The sequence below is a fragment of the Ranitomeya variabilis genome, chromosome 5 (assembly GCF_051348905.1).
Source record: "Ranitomeya variabilis isolate aRanVar5 chromosome 5, aRanVar5.hap1, whole genome shotgun sequence".
Classification (NCBI taxonomy): Eukaryota; Metazoa; Chordata; class Amphibia; order Anura; family Dendrobatidae; genus Ranitomeya; species Ranitomeya variabilis.
Genome location: NC_135236.1, coordinates 386,443,142 through 386,469,355, shown reverse-complemented (window position 1 = coordinate 386,469,355; position 26,214 = coordinate 386,443,142).

Sequence of the window (26,214 nt, the reverse complement as noted above, 5' to 3'; positions counted from 1 at the left end):
GTCTACACATAGTATAGGTATATATATATGTCAGTGAGACACATATATATTTATATTTCATACAGCGCTAAATAGCAGAAAAGCCAGTTATTCAATTGTCAGCTGTTAAGGGTCAAGTTCCTGCCTCTGCACGTGGTGAATCTCGGGCCATCTCCGCTGCGGTCTCCCATTCTTCTCCTGCTGCAGTGGAGACTGCTCAGTGGAGACGTCAGTCCCAGCGTCTCGCTCAATCTGACTCTGTGAAGAGGATTACTGCAGCTTTTCCAGCTTCTGCCATTGAAGTCAGTGCTGGGCAGCGGCGAGCAGACTCTTTTGGGACTAAGTCCTGCTTTTCTCCTTCTGAGCATGCCCAGGGTAAGATCTCTCATTGGAGATTGAGGGTCACATGCTTGGATACTGCAGCAAAGCCCATTGGTCCTCCAGGAAGGTCCTGAAGGCGCTCAGGCTTTGTGGCAGCTTCTCATTGGTCCTTCTAGGAAGGTCTTGTTCTGGCTGCAGCTATAAAAGGCTCGCATGGCCGCATGGCCATGCGCTAGTATCTTTCTAAGTTATGTGCTTTGTGCCAGTGTGGTCATGTAAGATTGTGTTCAGGGACCCCGCTGAAATAAGCCCCTAGAATGCTGGCACCTCCGGCAAGGAGTTTGTGTGTTTGTGTGTATTCAGGGACCTGGCTAAAAAAAGCCCCTAGAATGCTGGCACCTCCGGCGAGGAGTTTTGTGTGCATGCATGACTGTTGTGAATTTGGATTCTGGGCTCCCCCGGTGGCTACTGGTGGAATTGAACTGGTGTCTTCATCTTCTCTGTTCACCTGTTCCCATCAAGATGTGGGAGTCGCTATATAACCTTGCTGCTCTGTTAGTTGCTTGCCGGTCAACAATGTTATCAGAAGCCTCTCTGTGCTTGTTCCTGCTCCTAGACAACTACTAGATAAGTTGGACTCTTGTCCATGTTTGTTTTTGCATTTTTGTTCCAGTTCACAGCTGTAGTTTTGTTACTGTGTCTGGAAAGCTCTTGTGAACAGGAATTGCCACTCTGGTGTTATGAGTTAATGCCAGAGTTTTAAAGTAATTTCTGGATGGTGTTTTGATAGGGTTTTTAGCTGACCATGAAAGTGTCCTTTCTGTCTTCTGCTATGTAGTAAGTGGACCTCAAATTTGCTAAACCTATTTTCATACTACGTTTGTTATTTCATCTTGATTCACCGCCAATACATGTGGGGGGCCTCTGTCTCCTTTCGGGGTATTTCTCTAGAGGTGAGCTAGGACTAATATTTTCCTCTGCTAGTTTTATTTAGTCCTCCGGCTGGTGCTGGGCATCTAGAATCAACGTAGGCATGCTACCCGGCCACTGCTAGTTGTGCGTTAGGTTTAGTTCATGGTCAGCTCAGTTTCCATCTTCCAAGAGCTAGTTCCTATATATGCTGATGCTATGATCTCTTGCCATTGAGATCATGACAGTTTGACCGGCCCACTAAAGGGTTAAAATCCTTGGCTGAGAAAGGAGAGAAATAAGTAGTCTGCTGAAATTTTTTTTTTTTTTTTTTCCTCTCCTTTGAATGGCTCTGTGTTCACCTGTTTGCAATGGATCTTCAGAGTGTAACTGCAGGTTTGAATAATCTCGCCACGAAGGTACAAAATTTGCAAGATTTTGTTTGTCATGCACCTGTATCTGAGCCGAGAATTCCTTTGCCGGAATTTTTCTCGGGGAATAGATCTGGGTTTCAGAATTTTCGAAATAATTGCAAATTATTTTTGTCCCTGAAATCTCGCTCTGCCGGAGATCCTGCACAGCAGGTCAGGATTGTGATTTCCTTGCTCCGGGGCGACCCTCAAGACTGGGCTTTTTCATTGACACCAGGGGATCCTGCATTGCTCAATGTGGATGCGTTTTTTCTGGCCTTGGGGTTGCTTTATGACGAACCTCATTTGGAGCTTCAGGCAGAAAAAACTTTGATGTCCCTATCTCAGGGGCAAGATGAAGCGGAAATTTACTGCCAAAGATTCCGTAAATGGTCTGTGCTTACTCAGTGGAATGAGTGCGCCCTGGTGGCGACTTTCAGAGAGGGTCTCTCTGATGCCATTAAGGATGTTATGGTGGGGTTCCCTGTGCCTGCGGGTCTGAATGAGTCCATGACAATGGCTATTCAGATCGATAGGCGTTTGCGGGAGCGCAAACCAGTGCACCATCTGGCGGTGTCCACTGAGAAATCGCCAGAGAGTATGCAGTGTGATAGAATTCTGTCCCGAAGCGAGCGGCAGAATTTTAGACGGAAAAATGGGTTGTGTTTCTATTGTGGTGATTCTACTCATGTTATATCAGCATGCTCTAAGCGCACTAAAAAGCTTGGTAAATCTGTTTCCATTTGCACCTTACCGTCTAAGTTTATTCTATCTGTGACCCTGATTTGCTCTTTGTCATCTATTACCGCGGACGCCTATGTCGACTCTGGCGCCGCTTTGAGTCTTATGGATTGGTCCTTTGCCAAACGCTGTGGGTATGATTTAGAGCCTTTGGAGACTCCTATTCCTCTGAAGGGGATTGACTCCACCCCATTGGCTAATAATAAACCACAATACTGGACACAAGTAACTATGCGTATTAATCCGGATCACCAGGAGATTATTCGCTTTCTGGTGCTGTATAATCTACATGATGTTTTGGTGCTGGGATTGCCTTGGCTGCAATCTCACAACCCAGTCCTCGACTGGAAAGCTATGTCTGTGTTGAGCTGGGGATGTAAGGGGGCTCATGGGGATGTACCTGTGGTTTCCATTTCATCATCTATTCCCTCTGAAATTCCTGAGTTCCTGTCTGACTATCGTGACGTCTTTGAAGAATCCAAGCTTGGTTCGTTACCTCCGCACCGAGAGTGCGATTGTGCCATAGATTTAATCCCGGGTAGTAAATACCCAAAGGGTCGTTTATTTAATCTGTCTGTGCCTGAACATGCTGCTATGCGTGAATATATAAAGGAGTCCTTGGAAAAGGGACATATTCGTCCATCGTCATCTCCCTTAGGAGCCGGTTTTTTCTTTGTGTCAAAAAAAGACGGCTCTTTGAGACCATGTATTGATTATCGGCTTTTGAATAAAATCACTGTTAAATATCAATACCCATTGCCGTTGCTGACTGATTTGTTTGCTCGCATAAAGGGGGCCAAGTGGTTCTCTAAGATTGACCTTCGTGGGGCGTATAATTTGGTGCGAATCAGGCAGGGGGATGAGTGGAAAACCGCATTTAATACGCCCGAGGGCCACTTTGAGTATTTAGTGATGCCTTTTGGTCTTTCAAATGCTCCGTCAGTTTTCCAGTCCTTTATGCATGATATTTTTCGCGATTATTTGGATAAATTTATGATTGTGTATCTGGATGATATTCTGATTTTTTCGGATGACTGGGACTCTCATGTCCAGCAAGTCAGGAGGGTTTTTCAGGTTTTGCGGTCTAATTCTTTGTGTGTGAAGGGTTCTAAGTGTGTTTTTGGGGTACAGAGGATTTCCTTTTTGGGATATATTTTTTCCCCCTCTTCCATTGAAATGGATCCTGTCAAGGTTCAAGCTATTTGTGATTGGACGCAGCCCTCTTCTCTTAAGAGTCTTCAGAAATTTTTGGGCTTTGCTAACTTTTATCGTCGATTTATTGCTGGTTTTTCGGATATTGCTAAGCCATTGACCGATTTGACTAAGAAGGGTGCTGATGTTGCTGATTGGTCCCCTGATGCTGTGGAGGCCTTTCGGGAGCTTAAGCGCCGTTTTTCCTCTGCCCCTGTGTTGCGTCAGCCTGATGTTGCTCTACCTTTTCAGGTTGAGGTCGACGCTTCTGAGATCGGAGCTGGGGCAGTGTTGTCGCAGAAAAGTTCTGACTGCTCCGTGATGAGGCCTTGTGCCTTCTTTTCCCGTAAATTTTCGCCCGCTGAGCGGAATTATGATGTTGGGAATCGGGAGCTTTTGGCCATGAAGTGGGCTTTTGAGGAGTGGCGCCATTGGCTTGAGGGGGCCAGACATCAGGTGGTGGTATTGACTGACCACAAAAATTTGGTTTATCTTGAGACCGCCAGGCGCCTGAATCCTAGACAGGCGCGCTGGTCATTATTTTTCTCTCGGTTTAATTTTGTGGTGTCATACCTACCGGGTTCTAAGAATGTTAAGGCGGATGCCCTTTCTAGGAGTTTTGAGCCTGACTCACCTGGTAACTCTGAGCCCACAGGTATCCTTAAGGATGGAGTGGTATTGTCAGCCGTTTCTCCAGACCTGCGGCGGGCCTTGCAGGAGTTTCAGGCGGATAGACCTGATCGTTGCCCACCTGATAAACTGTTTGTTCCTGATGATTGGACCAGTAGAGTCATCTCTGAGGTTCATTCTTCTGCGTTGGCAGGTCATCCTGGCATTTTTGGTACCAGGGATTTGGTGGCAAGGTCCTTCTGGTGGCCTTCCCTGTCACGAGATGTGCGAGGCTTTGTGCAGTCTTGTGACGTTTGTGCTCGGGCCAAGCCTTGTTGTTCTCGGGCTAGTGGATTGTTGTTGCCCTTGCCTATTCCTAAGAGGCCTTGGACGCACATCTCGATGGATTTTATTTCAGATCTGCCTGTTTCTCAGAGGATGTCTGTCATCTGGGTGGTGTGTGACCGTTTCTCTAAGATGGTCCATTTGGTTCCTCTGCCCAAGTTGCCTTCTTCTTCCGAGTTGGTTCCTCTGTTTTTTCAAAATGTTGTTCGTTTGCATGGTATTCCTGAGAATATCGTTTCTGACAGAGGGACCCAATTCGTGTCTAGATTTTGGCGGGCATTCTGTGCTAGGATGGGCATAGATTTATCTTTTTCGTCCGCTTTCCATCCTCAGACGAATGGCCAGACTGAGCGGATTAATCAGACCCTGGAGACATATCTGAGGTGTTTTGTGTCTGCTGACCAGGATGATTGGGTTGCTTTTTTGCCATTGGCGGAGTTCGCTCTCAATAATCGGGCCAGCTCTGCCACTTTGGTGTCCCCGTTTTTCTGTAATTCGGGGTTTCATCCTCGATTTTCCTCTGGTCAGGTGGAATCTTCGGATTGTCCTGGAGTGGATGCTGTGGTGGAGAGATTGCATCAGATCTGGGGGCAGGTGGTGGACAATTTGAGGTTGTCCCAGGAGAAGACTCAGCTTTTTGCTAACCGCCGTCGTCGTGTTGGTCCTCGTCTTCGTGTTGGGGACTTGGTGTGGTTGTCTTCTCGTTTTGTCCCTATGAGGGTCTCTTCTCCTAAGTTTAAGCCTCGGTTCATCGGCCCGTATAAGATATTGGAGATTCTTAACCCTGTTTCCTTCCGTTTGGACCTCCCTGCATCCTTTTCTATTCGTAACGTTTTTCATCGGTCATTATTGCGCAGGTATGAGGTACCGGTTGTGCCTTCCGTTGAGCCTCCTGCTCCGGTGTTGGTTGAGGGTGAGTTGGAGTACGTTGTGGAGAAAATCTTAGACTCTCGTGTTTCCAGACGGAGACTCCAGTATCTGGTCAAGTGGAAGGGATACGGCCAGGAGGATAATTCTTGGGTGAATGCATCTGATGTTCATGCCTCTGATCTGGTTCGTGCCTTTCATAGGGCCCATCCTGATCGCCCTGGTGGTTCTGGTGAGGGTTCGGTGCCCCCTCCTTGAGGGGGGGGTACTGTTGTGAATTTGGATTCTGGGCTCCCCCGGTGGCTACTGGTGGAATTGAACTGGTGTCTTCATCTTCTCTGTTCACCTGTTCCCATCAAGATGTGGGAGTCGCTATATAACCTTGCTGCTCTGTTAGTTGCTTGCCGGTCAACAATGTTATCAGAAGCCTCTCTGTGCTTGTTCCTGCTCCTAGACAACTACTAGATAAGTTGGACTCTTGTCCATGTTTGTTTTTGCATTTTTGTTCCAGTTCACAGCTGTAGTTTTGTTACTGTGTCTGGAAAGCTCTTGTGAACAGGAATTGCCACTCTGGTGTTATGAGTTAATGCCAGAGTTTTAAAGTAATTTCTGGATGGTGTTTTGATAGGGTTTTTAGCTGACCATGAAAGTGTCCTTTCTGTCTTCTGCTATGTAGTAAGTGGACCTCAAATTTGCTAAACCTATTTTCATACTACGTTTGTTATTTCATCTTGATTCACCGCCAATACATGTGGGGGGCCTCTGTCTCCTTTCGGGGTATTTCTCTAGAGGTGAGCTAGGACTAATATTTTCCTCTGCTAGTTTTATTTAGTCCTCCGGCTGGTGCTGGGCATCTAGAATCAACGTAGGCATGCTACCCGGCCACTGCTAGTTGTGCGTTAGGTTTAGTTCATGGTCAGCTCAGTTTCCATCTTCCAAGAGCTAGTTCCTATATATGCTGATGCTATGATCTCTTGCCATTGAGATCATGACACATGACCACTGACTGCTCTCTGTTGGGCAGTTAGCCTGTGCTCCTGTGAAGTCTAACAGGGCGCAGGGCTTTGCTTTCACGGCTGTTCTGTGAGTTAACAGAGATAGCCAATACCGCCATATAGTGCTGCCATTTGCTAGCAGCAGGTTTTCCTGCATGGTGGACCCCAGGCTGCGAACCCATCAATAACAATAAAAAAACTATATTTTCTCGGTGCGTTCCGCTAGCCCTAACAGTATACTAGTGCCAGGGTCTGGCTAGTAAATGGCGGACAATCAGCGTCTACAGCGGTACATCCAGCAGCTGGAGGGTAGGTTGGCGGTTCTAGAGCATACAACCTCAGCTGTGGATGTCACTGCTGTCGCTGTTCAGGCTGCAAGTGCAGCTGCAGCCAGTTTGTCCACAGCCACCCCTGCTCCAACTATATCCCGTCTCCCGCTTCCAGACAAGTTTGCTGGTGACAGTAAGCTATGTCGGGGATTCATGAGCCAGTGCTCCATACATCTCGAGCTCCTGGCTGCACGTTTTCCTACGGAACGGGCCAAAGTGGGATTCATTTTATCTCTTTTGTCGGGCAGGGCGTTGGAGTGGGCAACGCCGCTTTGGGAGCGCAATGATTGTGTGGTGCAGAGTGCTCCTCTCTTCCTGGACGCTCTGAGGCAGGTCTTTTTGGGACCTCGTTTCACTCACAATACCGTGCTCCAATTGTTGGCAATTACTCAGGGTTCGTCCATGGTCAGCCAGTTTGCCGTTCAATTCCGGACTCTAGCCTCTGAGCTACAATGGCCAGATAAAGTCCTTATTCCGGTGTTCTGGAAAGGACTGTCAGACCATATGAAGTACGCCTTGGCCACCAGGGAGATTCCCGCCACACTGGAGGAGCTTATTTCAGTATCTACCCGCATTGACCTCCGTTTTAACGAGCGGAGGTTGGAGCGGACCCAGTGTAGGCAGAGATTTCGCCGGGCTCCCACCTTCGCCAAACCTCTAGAATCTCCTGTTCTGGCGTCCGACTCCCATGAGGCCATGGAGGTTTCTCGAGCGGGACCTAAGTCTGAGACCGCTCGAGTACCTGTGGTGTGTAAAAATTGTCAACAACTGGGACATTACGCTTATAAGTGTCCACAGCGGTCGGGAAAACAACCGCATCTAGTGACCATAGGAGAAGGTTCACTAGACACAGCGGCCTTTTCCTCCAAGCTGTCCTTTAAAGGGACAATTCTGTTGGGCTCATCCACTCTTGCAGTTGAGCTTTGTGTGGATTCAGGTGCAGAGGGAAATTTCATGTCCTCTGCTTTTGCTCTGCGCCACGCAGTACCTCTGGTGATGCTCACCAAACCAGTAACTGTTAGAGTGGTGAATGGGTCGACACTTCCGTTACAAATCACACACCAGACTGTCCCTTTCACATTAGCCATGTCCCCATCCCACCAGGAGATTATTTCCCTTCTTGTCCTTTCCGATGGAATGGATGAGATTCTGCTGGGAATACCCTGGCTCCGTTTCCACTCTCCACATATTGAGTGGACCTCAGGGAGGATATTGGGTTGGAGTAAATCTTGTAAGGGCAGATGTGTGAAAGAGTGTGTTCAGGTTTCCACTATGGAGATACCCGCAGATCTCTCTTCTCTTCCCGAATGCTATTGGTCCTATGCAGACGTTTTCTCCAAAAAGGCTGCGGAGACCCTTCCGCCTCACCGTCCCTATGAGTGTCCTATAGATCTCTTGCCTGGAGCAGAACCTCCTCGGGGACGTGTCTATCCCCTCTCTCTCCTGGAAATGGAGGCTATGTCCCAATACATCCAGGAGAATTTGGCAAGAGGGTTCATTAGGAAGTCAGTGTCACCTGCAGGGGCGGGGTTCTTTTTTGTTCAGTAAAAGAACGGAGAGTTACGTCCTTGCATAGATTACAGGGGTCTTAACGCCATCACCATTAAGAATAAGTACCCGCTGCCCCTGATTTCTGAGCTTTTTGATAGGCTACGGGGAGCAAAGGTATTTACCAAATTAGATCTGCGGGGTGCTTATAACCTGATTCGCATCCGTGAGGGGGACGAATGGAAGACGGCGTTTAACACCAGAGATGGGCACTATGAGTATCTGGTGATGCCCTTCGGGCTCTGTAATGCCCCAGCCGTTTTCCAAGACTTTGTCAATTACATCTTCCTGGATATGCTCTCCACCTCGGTCATAGTCTATCTGGATGATATTCTCATCTTTTCTCCACATATTGACTCCCACCGGAGAGATGTTGGCAGAGTCTTCGACCTCTTACGGGCAAATTCTCTCTATGCAAAGTTGGAGAAGTGTATGTTTGAGCAGGAGTCTTTACCTTTCCTGGGCTATATCATCTCAGCCCAGGGATTGGCTATGGTTCCTTCCAAACTACAGGCTGTGATGGACTGGCAAGAACCCCATTCTCTCAAAGCGGTGCAGCGCTTTACGGGGTTCATTAATTGTTACCGCCAGTTCATTCCCCACTTCTCAACTTTGGTGGCTCCCTTTGTAGCCCTCACCAAGAAGGGAGCAAATCCCCAATTGTGGTCTGTAGAGGTCTCCAGGGCCTTCTCTTCTATTAAGTCTCATTTTGCTAGCGCTCCCATTCTACATCGCCCCGATGTAGATAAGCCGTTTATAATGGAGGTGGATGCCTCATCTGTTGGTGCAGGAGCAGTCCTCTTCCAAAAGGATGCTCAAGGTCGGAAGCTTCTTGCTTCTTCTTCTCCAAGACCTTCACACCATCTGGGACAGGGAGTTGCTAGCGAAGAAGTTGGCTTTCTCTGAGTGGAGACATCTCTTGGAGGGGGCTCGTTTTCCCTTTCAAGTCTTCACAGACCACAAAAATTTATTATATTTCCAAACAGCTCAGCGGCTAAATTCTCGCCAGGCCAGATGGTCCTTGTTCTTCTCCCGGTTTCTTTTCACCATCCATTATCTCGCTGGGGAGAAGAACATTTGTGCTGAAGCCCTCTCTTGCTCTGTTGTGTCATCTGAGGAAGAGGAAGGAGAGCCTCGGCTTATTGTCCCTTCTGAGAGTCTGAGAACCGTAGCTCTGGTTTCGCTAGAGTCTGTGCCTCCGGGCAAGACTTTTTGTACCCATTAATTTGCGACCGGAGGTTCTCTCTTGGGCTCATTCATAAAGGGTGGGTGGACACTTTGGGACAAAGAGGACATCTGAGCTGTTAGCGAGGACGTACTGGTGGCCACATATGGTCCGTGATGTCAGAGATTATATTCAGGCGTGTGTCTCCTGCGCCAAAAATAAGTCTCCTCGACAATGGCCAGCTGGGTTACTCTATCCCTTGCTGGTGGCAGACAGGCCCTGGGAGATGGTCGGGATGGACTTTGTGGTGGGTTTGCCCAAGTCTCATGGCTGTACCATCATTTGGGTTATCACTTATCATTTTTCCAAAATGGTGCATTTGATGCCGCTTCCACGGTTACCTTCTGCATGGGCCTTGGCAGCGTTGTTCATAAAACACATCTTCCGCCTACACGGTATGCCAGACAAAATTGTCAGTGACCGGGGTCCCCAGTTTGAGTCTCAGTTCTGGAGAGAGCTTTGTCGTCTTCTCAGCATTGAGTTAAATCTCTCTTCCACATATCATCCCGAGATGAATGGGTTGGTAGAGAGGGCCAACCAGACCTTGGTCACATATCTGCGACATTTTGTCTCAGCCAGGCAGGATGACTGGGCATCCTTGCTACCATGGGCGGAGTTTGCGCTGTACAATGCCGTAGCCGACTCCACTGGACAAACCCCTTTCCTCCTCAACTATGGTCAGCATCCGCGGGTACCTGTGCCTATGCCCGTGTCTTCCGCTGACTCCAGGGTGGCAGACTTGGCTGTGGAAGCACAGGATATTTGGGACCGCACTCAGGATGCCATTCGGGCCTCCAAGGAGAGAATGAGGTCCTCCGCCGATGCACATCGGCGCCCCGCTCTGATCTTTGCTCCTGGTGACTTGGTGTGGCTCTCCGCCTATAACATCAGGCTGCGAGTTGAGTCCACTAAGTTTGCACCTCGCTACTTGGGTCCTTTCAAGGTCCTCGAACAGGTTAACCCTGTGGTCTATCGTTTAGCCTTTCCGCCATGCCTGGGTATCACCGACACCTTTCATGTGTCCCTTTTGAAACCCTTATACATGTCCTGGTTTTCCGAGTCATCTGCTGGGACATCGGGTTCGTCTACGGATGATTACGAGGTGAACGCTATTTTGGGGTGCAAGGTGGTACGTGGCAAAAAATTTTATTTGGTGGACTGGAAGGGTTATGGTCCTGAGGACAGGTCTTGGGAGCGTGCTGAGCACATTCGGGCTCCGCAGCTCATTGCTGCCTTCGAGCATAGCGAGGTCCAAGGAGATGGGCCCTAGGAGGGGGGTAATGTTAGGGGTCGAGTTCCCGCCTCTGCACGGGGGAATTTCAGGCCATCTCCTCTGTGGTCTCCCATTCTTCTCCTGCCGCAGTGGAGGCTGCTCAGTGGAGACGTCAGTCCCAGCGTCTCGCTCAATCTGACTCTGTGAAGAGGATTACTGCTGCTTTTCCAGCTTCTGCCATTGAAGTCAGTGCTGGGCAGCGGCGAGCAGATGCTTTTGGGACTAAGTCCTGCTTTTCTCCTTCTGAGCATGCCCAGGGTAAGATCTCTCATTGTAGATCGAGGGTCACATGCTTGGATACTGCAGCAAAGCCCATTGGTCCTCCAGGAAGGTCCTGAAGGCGCTCAAGCTTTGTGGCAGCTTCTCATTGGTCCTTCTAGGAAGGTCTTGTTCTGGCTGCAGCTATAAAAGGCTCGCATGGCCGCATGGCCATGCGCTAGTATCTTTCTAAATTATGTGCTTTGTGCCAGTGTGGTCATGTAAGATTGTGTCCAGGGACCCGGCTGAAATACGCCCCTAGAATGCTGGCACTTCCGGAGAGGAGTTTGTGTGTTTGTGTGTATTCAGTGACCTGGCTGAAATAAGCCCCTAGAATGCTGGCACCTCCGGCGAGGAGTTTTGTGTGCATGCATGACCACTGACTGCTCTCTGTTGGGCAGTTAGCCTGTGCTCCTGTGAAGTCTAACAGGGTGCAGTGCTTTGCTTTTACTGCTGTTCTGTGAGTTAACAGAGCTAGCCAATACCACCATATAGTGCTGCCATTTGCTAGCAGCAGGTTTTCTTGCACGGTGGACCCCAGGCTGCAAATGCATCAATAACAATAAAAAACTATATTTTCTCAGTGCGTTCCGCTAGCCCTAACACCGGCTTTTGCTATCTCCTTCCCAAACCCGACAGGATATGAGACATGGTTTACATACAGTAAACCATTTAATATCCCTTATTTTTTTTACATATTCCTCACTAGTAATGTTAGAAGTGTATGTGTGCAAAATTTGGGGGCTCTAGCTGTTAAAGTAAAGGGTTAAATCACGGAAAAAACTGGCATGGGCTCCCGCGCAATTTTCTCTGCCAGAGTGGGAAAGCCAGTGACTGAGGGCAGATATTAATAGCCTAGAGAGAGACCATGGTTATTGCCCCCCCCCCCCGGCTAAAAACATCTGTCCCCAGCCACCCCAGAAAAGGCACATCTGTAAAGGTACCTTCACACTAAATGACTTTGCAACGATAACGATAGCGATCCGTGACGTTGCAGCATCCTGGATAGCGATATCATTGTGTTTGACACGCAGCAGCGATCTGGATCCTGCTGTGATATCGCTGGTCGTTGCTGAAAGTCCAGAACTTTATTTGGTCATCAGATCGGCGTGTATCGTCATGTTTGACAGCAAAAGCAACGATGCCAGCAATGTTTTACAATGGCAACCAGGGTAAACATCGGATTACTAAGCGCAGGGCCGCACTTAGTAACCTGATATTTACCCTGGTTACCATTGTAAATGTAAAAAAAAACCAGTACATACTCACCTTCTGATGTCCGTCAGGTCCCTGGCCGTCTGCTTCCCGCACTGACTGTAAGCGCCGGCCAGCCGTAATGCACAGCACAGCGGTGACGTCACCGCTGTGCTCTGCTTTTACTTTACGGCCGGCCGGTGCTCACAGCGTGGCCCTGGGCTTAGTAACCCGATGTTTACCCTGGTTACCCGGGGACTGGCATCGTTGGTCGCTGGAGAGCTCTGTGTGACAGCTCTCCAGCGACCACACAGCGATGCTGCAGCGATCGGCATCGTTGTCGATATCGCTGCAGCGTCGCTTAATGTGACGTACCTTAAGATGCGCATGTTCTGGCACTTGGCCACTCTCTTCCCACTCCCGAGTAGCGGTGGGATATGGGGTAATAAAGGGTTAATGCCACCTTGCTATTGTATGGTGACATTAAGCCAGGTATAACGGAGAGGTGTCAATAAGACACCTATCCATTACACAGGTTTTTGACTAAAAAGTTGTTTGATTATTTTCATTTAATTTCCATGTATTTTGGTGTGCTGAAAACGAAAAAAATATTGAAACAATCCTGGACGTCAGGATTTGCCACGAAATGCAAAATTCTCTTCAAATTTAGTATATTTTTCTAAATTTTTGGTATTTTTTATCTTAGGGTTTTGAAAGTCAAAATTACTATTAATTAATTCACATCAATGCACTGAAGATATACAAGACCCTGACTACAAAAAATCGTCTGACGAATGCTGAAAGCATTTCAAGCTTTAGGTTGCCCAATGAGTTTGAAAGTGTATTTCCTCCATTCCCACCTTGACAACTTTCCTGAAAATTTGGGAGCTGTGAGTGAAGAGCAAGGTGAATGATTCCACCAGGACATTAAAGAGATGGAAAGAAGATACCAGGGAAGATGGAGCATTACAATGATGGCACGCAACAAAATAGAGGTATCTAAAAGACCACAAAAGAGTATAATCCTTCAATTGGTGTTTATTAAATATACAAGATACACAAACAAATTTCTTTTAAGTAACCACAATAAAAAAGAGAACCACTGGAAACCAATAACAAAGGACACACTGTGACCAGCCCAATTTGCCACTGCTATTGAATAACCATGAGTTAATGACTCTCATATCTCATTTCAAATAGAAAATGGACAATATACGTCCAAATGTGCAAATATACATTTAGCTATGAATTTACATATATACTAATAAAGTGCATAGTGCATCAAGGTCAAAGACCGACCATAAGGTGCAAAATCAAGCTAATGATAGAGAGACAAAATATGCTCACAAGGTGTAGGCTGGCTTGGTGCTGGCAACAAGAGGTCCCCACCGCCCCAACGCACGTTTTGTCGAGACTTCCTCAGGAGGCCTTGACCTTGATGCACTATGCACTTTATTAGTATATATTGTAGCATGGCTAAAGGGTGTGTAGTCGACGGGAGGTATGTGCCACATAAGTGCCTTGTTGCTGTAATGTAGCTCGGAGTATTTCTTTGTTGTATATAAACTTGTATATATATGTCTTACAGGACCTGTGGTGATGTCAGACCACATGGCTAATCATGTGATGGGTTACTGGGTGTGGTTAGCTTTATATAAGACAGGCTAATGCTTAACACAGGATATATATGTGTGGAGCTGCTAGCCTCCAGTGGATGTTCTTGCAAGCAGACAGGGCAGTTGTCTGCAGAGCTCTCTGTGCGGAGCAGCACAGAGGCTGAGGGAGCCTGAAGGACTGGACACTTTGTTTTTCTTTTCCTGAACTAAAGGCTGTTTATTTGCTGCTATATTTCCATGTGGTTTATAAGGTAATAAACCCTGAGAACTTTTAAAGAAACGTGCCTCCTGAGTGTCAGCCATTGCACCTGAGTGAGTGAAAACCCTACAATTGGTGGTTGACGTGCGGGCAACGTTCCCAGCGGAGGCGAAAAGTCTGTTATTGAATGTCCTGGGTCAAGTCTGTTGTAAGCCAGCCGGGAAAAATGGAGGAACTGCTGAAACACTTGGTCCAGTTGCAGTCACAGCAGGAGCAACTGCAGCAAGAGACCAACAGGCTGTTGATGCAGCAGATACAACAGAGCCAGCAGGAGCAACGGCAGCAGATGCAACAGAACCAGCAGGAGCAACAGCAGCAGATGCAGCTTCTGGCAACCGCCATCCAGGGCAAGACGAGTGCCCCAACCCCAGTTTGGCTGATGACACCCACGTCCGGAAGACGGTAAGATGCGCATTACAGAAAATGACCCCCGGGGATGATGTTGAGGCCTTCCTGACGGTGTTTGAGAGGGTCGCTGAGAGGGAAAAACTCCCGCCAGAGCAGTGGGCAGAGGTACTGGCGCCATGCCTGACGGGAGAACCCCAGAAGGCGTACTATGATTTGACCTTGCAGGATGCCAAAGAGTATCACAAATTGAAAGTCGAGATTCTCGCACGTTTGGGGGTGACACTGACTGTCAGGGCACAGCGAGTTCACAGCTGGGCCTATCACCGGGACAAACCGCCTCGCTCTCAAATGTTTGATCTGTTGCACCTGGTCCAGAAATGGCTGCAGCCAGAGTCGTGTACACCTGCACAGATGGTGGAACGGGTGATGATGGATCGGTTTGTGCATTCCCTCCCGAGGTCCATACAGACTTGGGTTGCCCAGGGTGATCCCCAGAATGCCGACGAGCTGATCGGACTGGTTGAGAGATACCAAGAGTTGGAAGGCTCCTCCGGGAGGCAACCCATGCCGTACTGGGGGTCCCAGAAGGGAGCTGAGTCCCAAAAAGGGGTGGAGCGTCCAAGGTCACAAAGGGTGGGGGAGGTGGTGCCCAAGGTCCCTACGGGTGATATTGTTTGTTGGAGGTGCCACCGGCCAGGACATATAGCTGCCCGTTGTTCCCAGACCACTGAGCAGATGGACTGCAGCATGGGACGCCGTTGTTCATACTATGCGTATCCAGCCTGCAGTGTGAACTCTCAGCCCAATGAGGGACCTCAAGCGTGTCCCGTAAAAGTGAACGGTCAAGCAGTAACGGCACTGTTAGACTCGGGGAGCCTAGTGACCCTGGTGAGGGCCACTTTTCCTCTCCACCTGCTCCTGGGAAAGAAGGTCGGAGTGCGGTGCATACATGGTGATGCAAAGGACTACCCTTTGGCCAGGGTGGACATTGAAACGGCATGTGGCACTGAGTGCCACATAGTCGGCGTCGTGTACCACTTGTTGCACCCTATAATTATTGGCCGGGATTTCTGTTTGTTTTAGGATTTGTGGGGAAAAGGTTCTGAGCTCCCTAGCAAGAGTAGGGAACCAATGAACCCTGGAAGGGTGTCGCCACACCCGGAGTCAGACATATTTCTTTTTTGTGTTATGTTGGGGATGAGGAGGAAGTGTCCCCTGCATCTGAAATTCTGGAGTTAGAGGTAACCGGTGAAAATTTTGGGACGGCCCAACATAGGGACCCCACTCTGAGGGAAGCCTATAATAATGTCACAGTTATTGACGGGGTGGTACAGGAGCCGGGGGCAGACACAAGATTTCCCCATTTTCTGATGAGTGGGGAGTTGTTGTACCGGGTCATGAAAGTAAGGGAGGAGTTGGTAGAGCAGTTGGTAGTGCCGGGTCCATATAGACGGAAGGTGTTGGACATGGCCCATTCACACATCTTGGGTGGACACCTAGGGGTGGAAAAAATGCAGGAACGGGTTGTGCAGAGGTTCTATTGGCCTGGGTGTCATCGGAAAATAGTGAACTATTGCAGGTCCTGCCCTACATGTCAGCTAACTAGTGTTGAGCGATACCGTCCGATACTTGAAAGTATCGGTATCGGAAAGTATCGGCCGATACTGGCAAAGTATCGGATCTAATCCGATACCGATACCCGATACCAATACAAGTCAATGGGACTCATGTATCGGACGGTATTCCTGATGGTTCCCAGGGTCTGAAGGAGAGGAAACTCTCCTTCAGGCCCTGGGAACCATATTAATGTGTAAAAGAAAGAATTAAAATAAAAAATATTGCTATACTCACCTCTCCGACGCAGCCTGGACTTCAGCAAGGGAACCGGCAGCGTTGTTTGCTTAAAATTCGCGCTTTAACTTCCTTACTTGAAGTCCCGGCTTGTGATTGGTCGCGCGCCGCCCATGTGACCGCGACGCGACCAATCACAGCAAGCCGTGACGTAATTTTAGGTCCTTCAGGATTTTAAAATTACGTTCCGGCGTTGTGATTGGTCGCGTCGCGGTCACATGGGCGACGCGACCAATCACAAGCCGTGACGTCACGGGAGGCAGGAGACGCGCGCATTTTAAAATGCGCGCGTGTCCTGCCTCCCGTGACGTCACGGCTTGTGATTGGTCGCGTCGCCCATGTGACCGCGACGCGACCAATCACAACGCCGGAACGTAATTTTAAAATCCTGAAGGACCTAAAATTACGTCACGGCTTGCTGTGATTGGTCGCGTCGTGGTCACATGGGCGGCGTGCGACCAATCACAAGCCGGGACTTCAAGTAAGGAAGTTAAAGCGCGAATTTTAAGCAAACAACGCTGCCGGTTCCCTCGCTGAAGTCCAGGCTGCGTCGGAGAGGTGAGTATAGCAATATTTTTTATTTTAATTCTTTATTTTACACATTAATGTTGTTTCGATACCGATACCCGATACCACAAAAGTATTGGATCTCGGTATCGGAATTCCGATACAGCAAATATCGGCCGATACCCGATACTTGCGGTATCGGAATGCTCAACACTACAGCTAACTGATCCCACTCCTCATTTCCGGAACCTCCTTGTGCCACTGCCCATTATTGAGGTGCCGTTCGAGAGAATTGCTATGGACTTGGTCGGTCCCTTAGTTAAATCAGCCCGGGGCCATCAGTATATATTAGTCATCCTGGACTATGCCACACGCTATCCTGAGGCAATTCCTCTGAGAAATTCTTCCTCGAAGAATATAGCCCGCGAGTTGGTCCATGTCTTTTCCCGGACAGCTCTGCCGAAAGAGATCCTGACTGACCAGGGGACACCTTTCATGAGCAAGGTGATGAGGGAGTTATGCAAAGCCCTGAAAATCTCCCAGTTGAGGACCTCGGTGTACCATCCCCAGTCAGATGGCCTTGTTGAGAGATTTAACAAGACACTGAAGAGCATGCTGAGAAAAGCTATAGAGAAAGACGGAAGAGACTGGGATTGTCTCTTACCCTATCTGATGTTTTCCATTCGTGAAGTTCCACAGGTCTCCACAGGGTTCTCTGTTATGGTTTCCAATGGCAAGGAAACATCAGAAGCATAGAATAAACGGACAAGCTCTCGGGTGATGGAAACTAGAGCTGACCGCGATGCTAAACCTACACACCACACTAGAAGTAGCCAGGGGGCATTCCTGCGTTGTCTCTAGATGCCGCGCGCGAGCCGGAGAACTAACTACCCCTGGTAGAAGAAAACACAGTCCTGGCTTGCCTCCAGAGAATGTCCCCACAGGAGATAGCAGCCCCCCACATATAATAACGGTGAGAGCAGATGAAAAGACACACGTAGTATGAAAGCAGATTTAGCACAGAGAGGCCCGCTAACTAAATAGCAGAAAGATACAACAGAGGACTTCGCGGTCAGCTGCAAAACCCTTCAAAACACCATCCTGAAATTACCTTAACTCATGTGACAACTCATGCCACTGGAGTGGTAATTTCAGCCCAACAAGAGCTTCCAGCTGCAGAGATTCACATAAGTGCAAACTGGACAAAACATACAAAAATAGACTTAAGGACTAAAGTGTCCAACTTAGCTGAGCAGAAAACTGGGAGCAGGAACATGCAACAGAATCACTCTGGATACATTGATGGCCAGCATTAGAATGACTGAGGAGCAAGGTTAAATAGGATACTCCCACATCCTGATAGGAACAGGTGAACTGAGAAAGCAAAGCTTGCAGGACACCAGTACCACAAGAGACCACCGGGGGAGCCCACGAACCGAATCACAACAGTACCCCCCCTTAAGGAGGGGGCACCGAACCCTCACAAGAACCACCAGGGCGATCTGGATGAGCCCTATGAAAGGCACGGACCAAATCAGAAGCATGAACATCAGAAGCTGTAACCCAAGAATTATCCTCTTGACCGTAGCCCTTCCATTTCACCAGATATTGAAGTCTCCGTCTGGAAACACGGGAGTCCAAGATTTTCTCCACCACGTACTCCAATTCACCCTCAACCAGCAAAGGAGCAGGAGGCTCAACAGAAGGCACAAGTGGTACCTCATACCTCCGCAATAATGACCGATGGAAGACATTATGGATAGCAAAGGATGCTGGGAGGTCCAAACGAAAAGACACAGGGTTAAGAATTTCCAAAATCTTATAAGGACCGATGAACCGAGGCTTAAACTTAGGAGAAGAGACCCTCATAGGGACAAAACGGGAGGACAACCACACCAAGTCCCCAACACGAAGACGAGGACCAACACGACGATGGCGATTAGCAAAACGTTGAGTCTTCTCCTGGGACAACTCCAAATTGTCCACCACCTGCCCCCAAATACGATGCAACCTATCCACCATGGTATCCACTCCAGGACAATCCGAAGACTCCACCTGACCAGATGAAAAACGAGGATGGAACCCTGAATTGCAAAAGAAAGGGGAGACCAAAGTGGCAGAACTGGCCCGATTATTAAGGGCAAACTCAGCCAACGGCAAAAAGGAGACCCAGTCATCCTGATCAGCAGACACGAAACACCTCAAATAAGTCTCCAAGGTCTGATTAGTACGTTCCGTCTGGCCATTTGTCTGGGGATGAAATGCAGACGAAAAAGACAAATCAATGCCCATCCTGGCACAAAACGCCCGCCAAAATCTGGACACAAACTGGGATCCCCTGTCGGAAACGATATTCTCCGGAATACCATGCAGCCGAACCACATTCTGAAAAAACAGGGGCACCAACTCAGATGAGGAAGGCAGCTTGGGCAAGGGCACCAAATGAACCATCTTAGAAAAGCGGTCACACACCACCCAAATGACGGACATCTTCTGAGAAACAGGGAGATCAGAAATAAAATCCATAGAGATGTGTGTCCAAGGCCTCTTAGGAACAGGCAAGGGCAACAACAACCCACTAGCCCGAGAACAACAAGGCTTGGCCCGAGCACAAACATCGCAAGACTGCACAAAAGTACGCACGTCCCGAGACAGGGAAGGCCACCAGAAGGACCTAGCCACCAAATCTCTGGTACCAAAAATTCCCGGATGACCTGCCAACGCAGAAGAATGAACCTCCGAGATGACTCTATTGGTCCACTCATCCGGCACAAACAATCTACCAGGCGGACAACGATCAGGCCGATCCGCCTGAAACTCTTGTAAAGCACGTCACAGGTCTGGGAAGACAGCAGACAATATCACCCCATCCTTAAGTATACCCGTAGGTTTAGAATCACCAGGGGAATCAGGTTCAAAACTCCTAGAAAGGGCATCCGCCTTCACATTCTTAGTACCTGGCAGATACGAAACCACAAAATTAAACCGGGAGAAAAACAACGACCAGCGCGCCTGTCTAGGATTCAGACGTCTGGCCGACTCAAGATAAATCAAATTTTTGTGATCAGTCAAGACCACCACCTGATGTTTAGCACCCTCAAGCCAATGACGCCACTCCTCGAATGCCCACTTCATCGCCAAAAGCTCCCGATTACCGACGTCATAATTTCGCTCGGCGGGCGAAAATTTTCGAGAAAAGAACGCACAAGGTCTCATCACTGAACAATCTGAACTTTTCTGCGACAAAACCGCCCCCGCTCCGATCTCGGAAGCATCAACTTCCACCTGAAAAGGAAGAGAAACATCAGGCTGGCACAACACCGGAGCAGAAGAAAAACGGTGCTTAAGCTCCCGAAAGGCCTCCACGGCAGCAGGAGACCAATCTGCAACATCAGCACCCTTTTTAGTCAAATCAGTCAAAGGCCTGACAACGCTAGAAAAACCAGTTATGAATCGACGATAAAAGTTAGCAAAGCCCAAAAATTTCTGAAGGCCCTTAAGAGAAGTCGGTTGCGTCCAGTCACAAATAGCCCGAACCTTCACAGGATCCATCTCAATAGAAGAGGGGGAAAAAATGTACCCCAAAAAAGAAATCTTCTGAACCCCAAAAACACACTTTGAACCTTTAACAAACAGAGAATTGGTCCGCAAAATCTGAAAAACCCTCCTAACTTGTTGAACATGAGATTCCCAGTCATCCGAAAAAATCAAGATATCGTCCAAATACACAATCATAAATTTATCCAGATATTCACGGAAAATATTGTGCATAAAAGACTGAAAGCCCGAAGGGGCATTTGACAGACCAAAAGGCATCACCAAATACTCAAAATGGCCCTCAGGCGTATTAAATGCGGTTTTCCACTCATCCCCCTGCTTAATTCGCACCAAATTATACGCACCGCGAAGATCAATCTTAGAGAACCACTTCGCCCCCTCAATGCGAGCAAATAAATCTGTCAGCAATGGCAAAGGATACTGATACTTGACTGTGATCTTATTCAAGAGTCTATAATCAATACAAGTTCTCAAAGAACCATCGCTTTTAGCTACGAAAAAGAACCCCGCTCCAAGAGGAGACGAAGAAGGACGAATATGTCCCTTTTCCAAGGACTCCCTAATATACTAGTGGGATCAACCATCAATATTAGCTTTTATTAAACATGAAATCACAAAGGACAACAACACGGACACAAAATTTAAAAACATTTAAAAGAAAAGACCAACCCAGGTCCCCCCTAGATAATCTTAAATAACAAAACACTGGACCAGTATAGGTATATACAAGATAAATACGGATGTGTATAAATAGTACATACAAATCAAATAGTTAACAGCCTATACTGCCAGCCAACCTCAGCCTTGAGCTAGCAGTTTGCATAGATGATAATAAATATACTTGTTAGTAACCAACCCTATATCAAAAAATAAATAAGAGGGTGAAAAAAGAGAGTCCTAGACCCTATAGCGTATCTCAGGTCTGCCCCAATCCTAGTACTTATGGAGGCTTATACTAATATCCCTAATCCTGGTGTGGATAGGCATGACAATGAAAGATATCCAAACTGTGCAAATAACAAAGCTAAAGTGCAAATAGAGATTACCAAAAAAAGTCCATAGGGGGGGACCAAGGCAGACCTGAGATACGCTATAGGGTCTAGGACTCTCTTTTTTCACCCTCTTATTTATTTTTTGATATAGGGTTGGTTACTAACAAGTATATTTATTATCATCTATGCAAACTGCTAGCTCAAGGCTGAGGTTGGCTGGCAGTATAGGCTGTTAACTATTTGATTTGTATGTACTATTTATACACATCCGTATTTATCTTGTATATACCTATACTGGTCCAGTGTTTTGTTATTTAAGATTATCTAGGGGGGACCTGGGTTGGTCTTTTCTTTTAAATGTTTTTAAATTTTGTGTCCGTGTTGTTGTCCTTTGTGATTTCATGTTTAATAAAAGCTAATATTGATGGTTGATCCCACTGTTGTGCATATCTTTGTTCTTTGCTCAAGTTCTCATATGTTGTTATATGCACGTGGTTGATCCCTGACTTATTATTATTGTGCGGTGCCCGCCATTTCTCTTTTTGTTCACTCCCTAATATACTCTCGCATGGCAGCATGTTCAGGTACAGACAGATTGAATAGACGACCCTTAGGGAATTTACTGCCAGGGATCAAATCTATGGCGCAATCGCAATCTCTGTGAGGAGGAAGAGAATTAAGAGTAGATTCCTCAAAAACCTCACGATAATCAGACAAAAACTCAGGAATTTCAGAGGGAATAGATGAAGCAATGGAGACCAAAGATGTGTCCCCATGATTTCCCTGACATCCCCAGCTTAGTACAGACATTGTTTTCCAGTCAAGGACTGGGTTATGAGTTTGCAACCATGGCAATCCCAGCACCAACACATCATGTAGATTATACAGTACAAGGAAGCGAATCACCTCTTGATGGTCTGGAGTCATACGCATAGTCACTTGTGTCCAGTATTGTGGTTTATTACTAGCCAATGGTGTAGAATCAATACCCTTTAAAGGTATAGGAACTTCCAGAGGCTCTAGATCAAACCCACAGCGCCTGGCAAAGGACCAATCCATAAGACTCAAAGCGGCGCCAGAATCCACATACGCATCCGCAACAATAGAAGATAACGAACAAATTAGAGTTACAGACAAAATAAACTTGGACTGCAAAGTGCCAATAGCAGAGGATTTATCAACTTTCTTTGTTCGTTTAGAGCATGCTGATATAACATGAGTAGAATTTCCACAATAGAAGCACAAATGATTTTTGCGCCTATAAATCTGTCGTTCGCTTCTGGACAGAAAGCTATCACATTGCATACTCTGTGGTGCCTCTTCAGAAGACACCGCCAACTGGTGCACAGGTTTGCATTCCCGTAAACGCCGATCAATCTGAATTGCCATTGTCATGGACTCATTCAGACCCGTAGGCGCAGGAAACCCCACCATGACGTCTTTTACAGCATCAGAGAGACCTTCTCTGAAAATTGCCGCCAGAGCGCACTCATTCCACTGAGTAAGCACAGACCATTTTCGAAATTTTTGGCAATATATTTCGGCTTCATCTTGCCCCTGAGAGAGGGCTATTAGGGCTTTCTCAGCCTGAATCTCCAAATTTGGTTCCTCATAAAGCAACCCCAAAGCCAGAAAAAACGCATCCACATTGAGCAACGCAGGATCCCCTGGTGCCAATGAAAATGCCCAATTTTGGGGGTCACCCCGCAGTAAAGAAATAACAATTTTTACTTGCTGGGCAGGATCTCCAGCAGAATGAGATCTCAGCGAAAGAAACAATTTACAATTGTATTTAAAATTTAGAAAACAAGATCGATCTCCAGAAAAAAACTCCGGTATAGGAATTTTAGGTTCAGACCGAGGAGCATGTAACAAAAAATCTTGTATATTCTGAACTTTAGAGGCAAGATTATTCAAATTGGTAGCCAGACTCTGGGGATCCATATTTCAACAGATAAAGTCTGAGCCATTCAGGGGTTAAGAGGAGAGGAAAACAGGAGACTGCAATTAGAGCTGGAGTGCAACTTCAGAGGAAGGAAAAAAAAAAAAAAAAAGGTTTCACACAGTTCCTTTTCTCTCCTGCTTCAGCCTATAGATTAAACATTTGGGCTGGCCATACTGTTATGGTTTCCAATGGCAAGGAAACATCAGAAGCATAGAATAAACGGACAAGCTCTCGGGTGATGGAAACTAGAGCTGACCGCGATGCTAAACCTACACACCACACTAGAAGTAGCCAGGGGGCATTCCTGCGTTGTCTCTAGATGCCGCGCGCCAGCCGGAGAACTAACTACCCCTGGTAGAAGAAAACACAGTCCTGGCTTGCCTCCAGAGAATGTCCCCACAGGAGATAGCAGCCCCCCACATATAATAACGGTGAGAGCATATGAAAAGACACACGTAGTATGAAAGCAGATTTAGCACAGAGAGGCCCGCTAACTAAATAGCAGAAAGATACAACAGAGGACTTCGCGGTCAGCTGCAAAACCCTTCAAAACACCATCCTGAAATTACCTTAACTCATGTGACAACTCATGCCACTGGAGTGGTAATTTCAGCCCAACAAGAGCTTCCAGCTGCAGAGATTCACATAAGTGCAAACTGGACAAAACATACAAAAATAGACTTAAGGACTAAAGTGTCCAACTTAGCTGAGCAGAAAACTGGGAGCAGGAACATGCAACAGAATCACTCTGGATACATTGATGGCCAGCATTAGAATGACTGAGGAGCAAGGTTAAATAGGATACTCCCACATCCTGATAGGAACAGGTGAACTGAGAAAGCAAAGCTTGCAGGACACCAGTACCACAAGAGACCACCGGGGGAGCCCACGAACCGAATCACAACAGTTCTCACCGTTTGAGCTTCTATATGGCCGACATCCGCGAGGACTCCTGGATATAGCCAAGGAAACCTGGGAAGCCGAAGTCACGCCCCACAGAAGCGTCATTGAGCATGTGGCCCAGATGCAGCAGAGGATTGCAAAGGTGATGCCTATTGTGAAAGAACACCTCCTCCAGGCACAAGAAGCTCAGGCCAGAGTCTACAACCGGTCTGCAAGAGTGAGGCAGTTCAATCTGGGAGACCGAGTTCTTGTGTTAGTTCCGACGGTGGAGAGCAAGTTCTTGGCCAAATGGCAAGGGCCATATGAGGTTGTCGGGAAGCTTGGGGAAGTAAATTACAAAATTCACCAACCAGGAAGAAGGAAACCATTCCAAGTATACCATGTCAACCTCATCAAGCCGTGGCAAGATAGAGTGCCAACAATAACTCCATCGTTGTTAAGCAACCCAGAAGGTGAGGTTGGAGCGGTTACTATAGCGGAGACGCTATCAAAGACCCAGAAACAGCAGTGCCGGGAGTTACTCCAGAAAAACAGGGACCTGTTTTCAGAGTTGCCAGGACACATGAAGGTCATAGAGCACGAGGTCCTAACAGAGCCACATGTGCGGGTGAACGTGAAGCCTATTGTATTCCTGAGGCTCGTCGAGAAGTTATCTCCAAGGAAGTGGAGCGTATGTTGAAGCTTGGAGTTATTGAGGAATCCAAGAGCGGTTGGTCGAGCCCAATTGTCCTGGTCCCAAACCCTGATGGAGAGTGGAGGTTTTGCAATGACTATCGGAAGTTGAATGAGGTCTCCAAGTTTGACGCTTATCCCATGCCCCGCGTTGATGAGCTCATCGAAAGGCTTGGGCACGCCAGATATATATCCACCTTGGATTTGACAAAGGGGTATTGGCAGATCCCCATGGCACAGGAAGCCAAGGAGAAGATGGCCTTTTCGACACCTGATGGATGCTTCCAGTATGTCCGGATGCCGTTTGGCCTACAGGGAGCTCCGGCGACCTTCCAGAGGGCTATGGATAGAGTCCTTGCGCCCCATAAGGCCTACGCTGCTGCATACCTAGATGATATCGTCATCTTTAGCCCGGACTGGGAGAGTCATCTGGAGAAAGTCCAAGCGGTATTTGATGCTCTAAGAAAGGCGGGGTTTACAATAAACCCGAAGAAGTGTGCCTTGGGTAAGGAAGAAGCTAAATACCTAGGCTATATAGTGGGTCGTGGAGAAATAAAGCCCCAAATCAGGAAAGTGGAGGCAATCCAAACGTGGCCGAAACCACTCTCCAAAAAGCAAGTTAAAGCCTTTCTGGGAATCGTGGGATATTACAGGAGGTTTATCCCGAACTTTGCCACAGTGGCTGCGCCTCTGACTGATCTGCTAAAGGGGACAAAATCGGTGATGGTTAAATGGTCCGAAGAGACAGAGTCAACCTTTCAAGAGTTAAAAGGGGCTCTATGTAAGCAGCCCGTTCTGATGGCCCCAGACTTCAATAAAGAATTTATTCTTCAGACAGATGCCTCAGATGTTGGGGTAGGAGCAGTCCTTTCCCAAGAGCTACATGGGGAGGAGCATCCTGTTCTCTATCTGAGTAGAAAGCTGTCCTCATCTGAGAACTACTCAGTCGTGGAAAAAGAGTGTTTGGCCATAAAGTGGGCGGTGGACACGTTACGGTACTATCTGCTGGGTTGTAAATTCAGGCTAATATCTGACCATGCCCCACTTAGAAGGATGAGGGAAACAAAGGGTAGAAATGCTAGGGTCACCCGTTGGTTCTTAGCCCTGCAGGACTTCAGTTTCCATGTGGAACATAGGGCCGGAAAGCTGCACGGTACTGCAGATGCCCTATCAAGAACCCCTTGTTTAGTGGGGGAAAGTGCCAAGCCCCACGGCTTTAGGCAGAGGGGGGAGGTATGTAGCATGGCTAAAGGGTGTGTAGTCGACGGGAGGTATGTGCCACATAAGTTGCTGTTGCTGTAATGTAGCTCGGAGTATTTCTTTGTTGTATATAAACTTGTATATATATGTCTTACAGGACCTGTGGTGA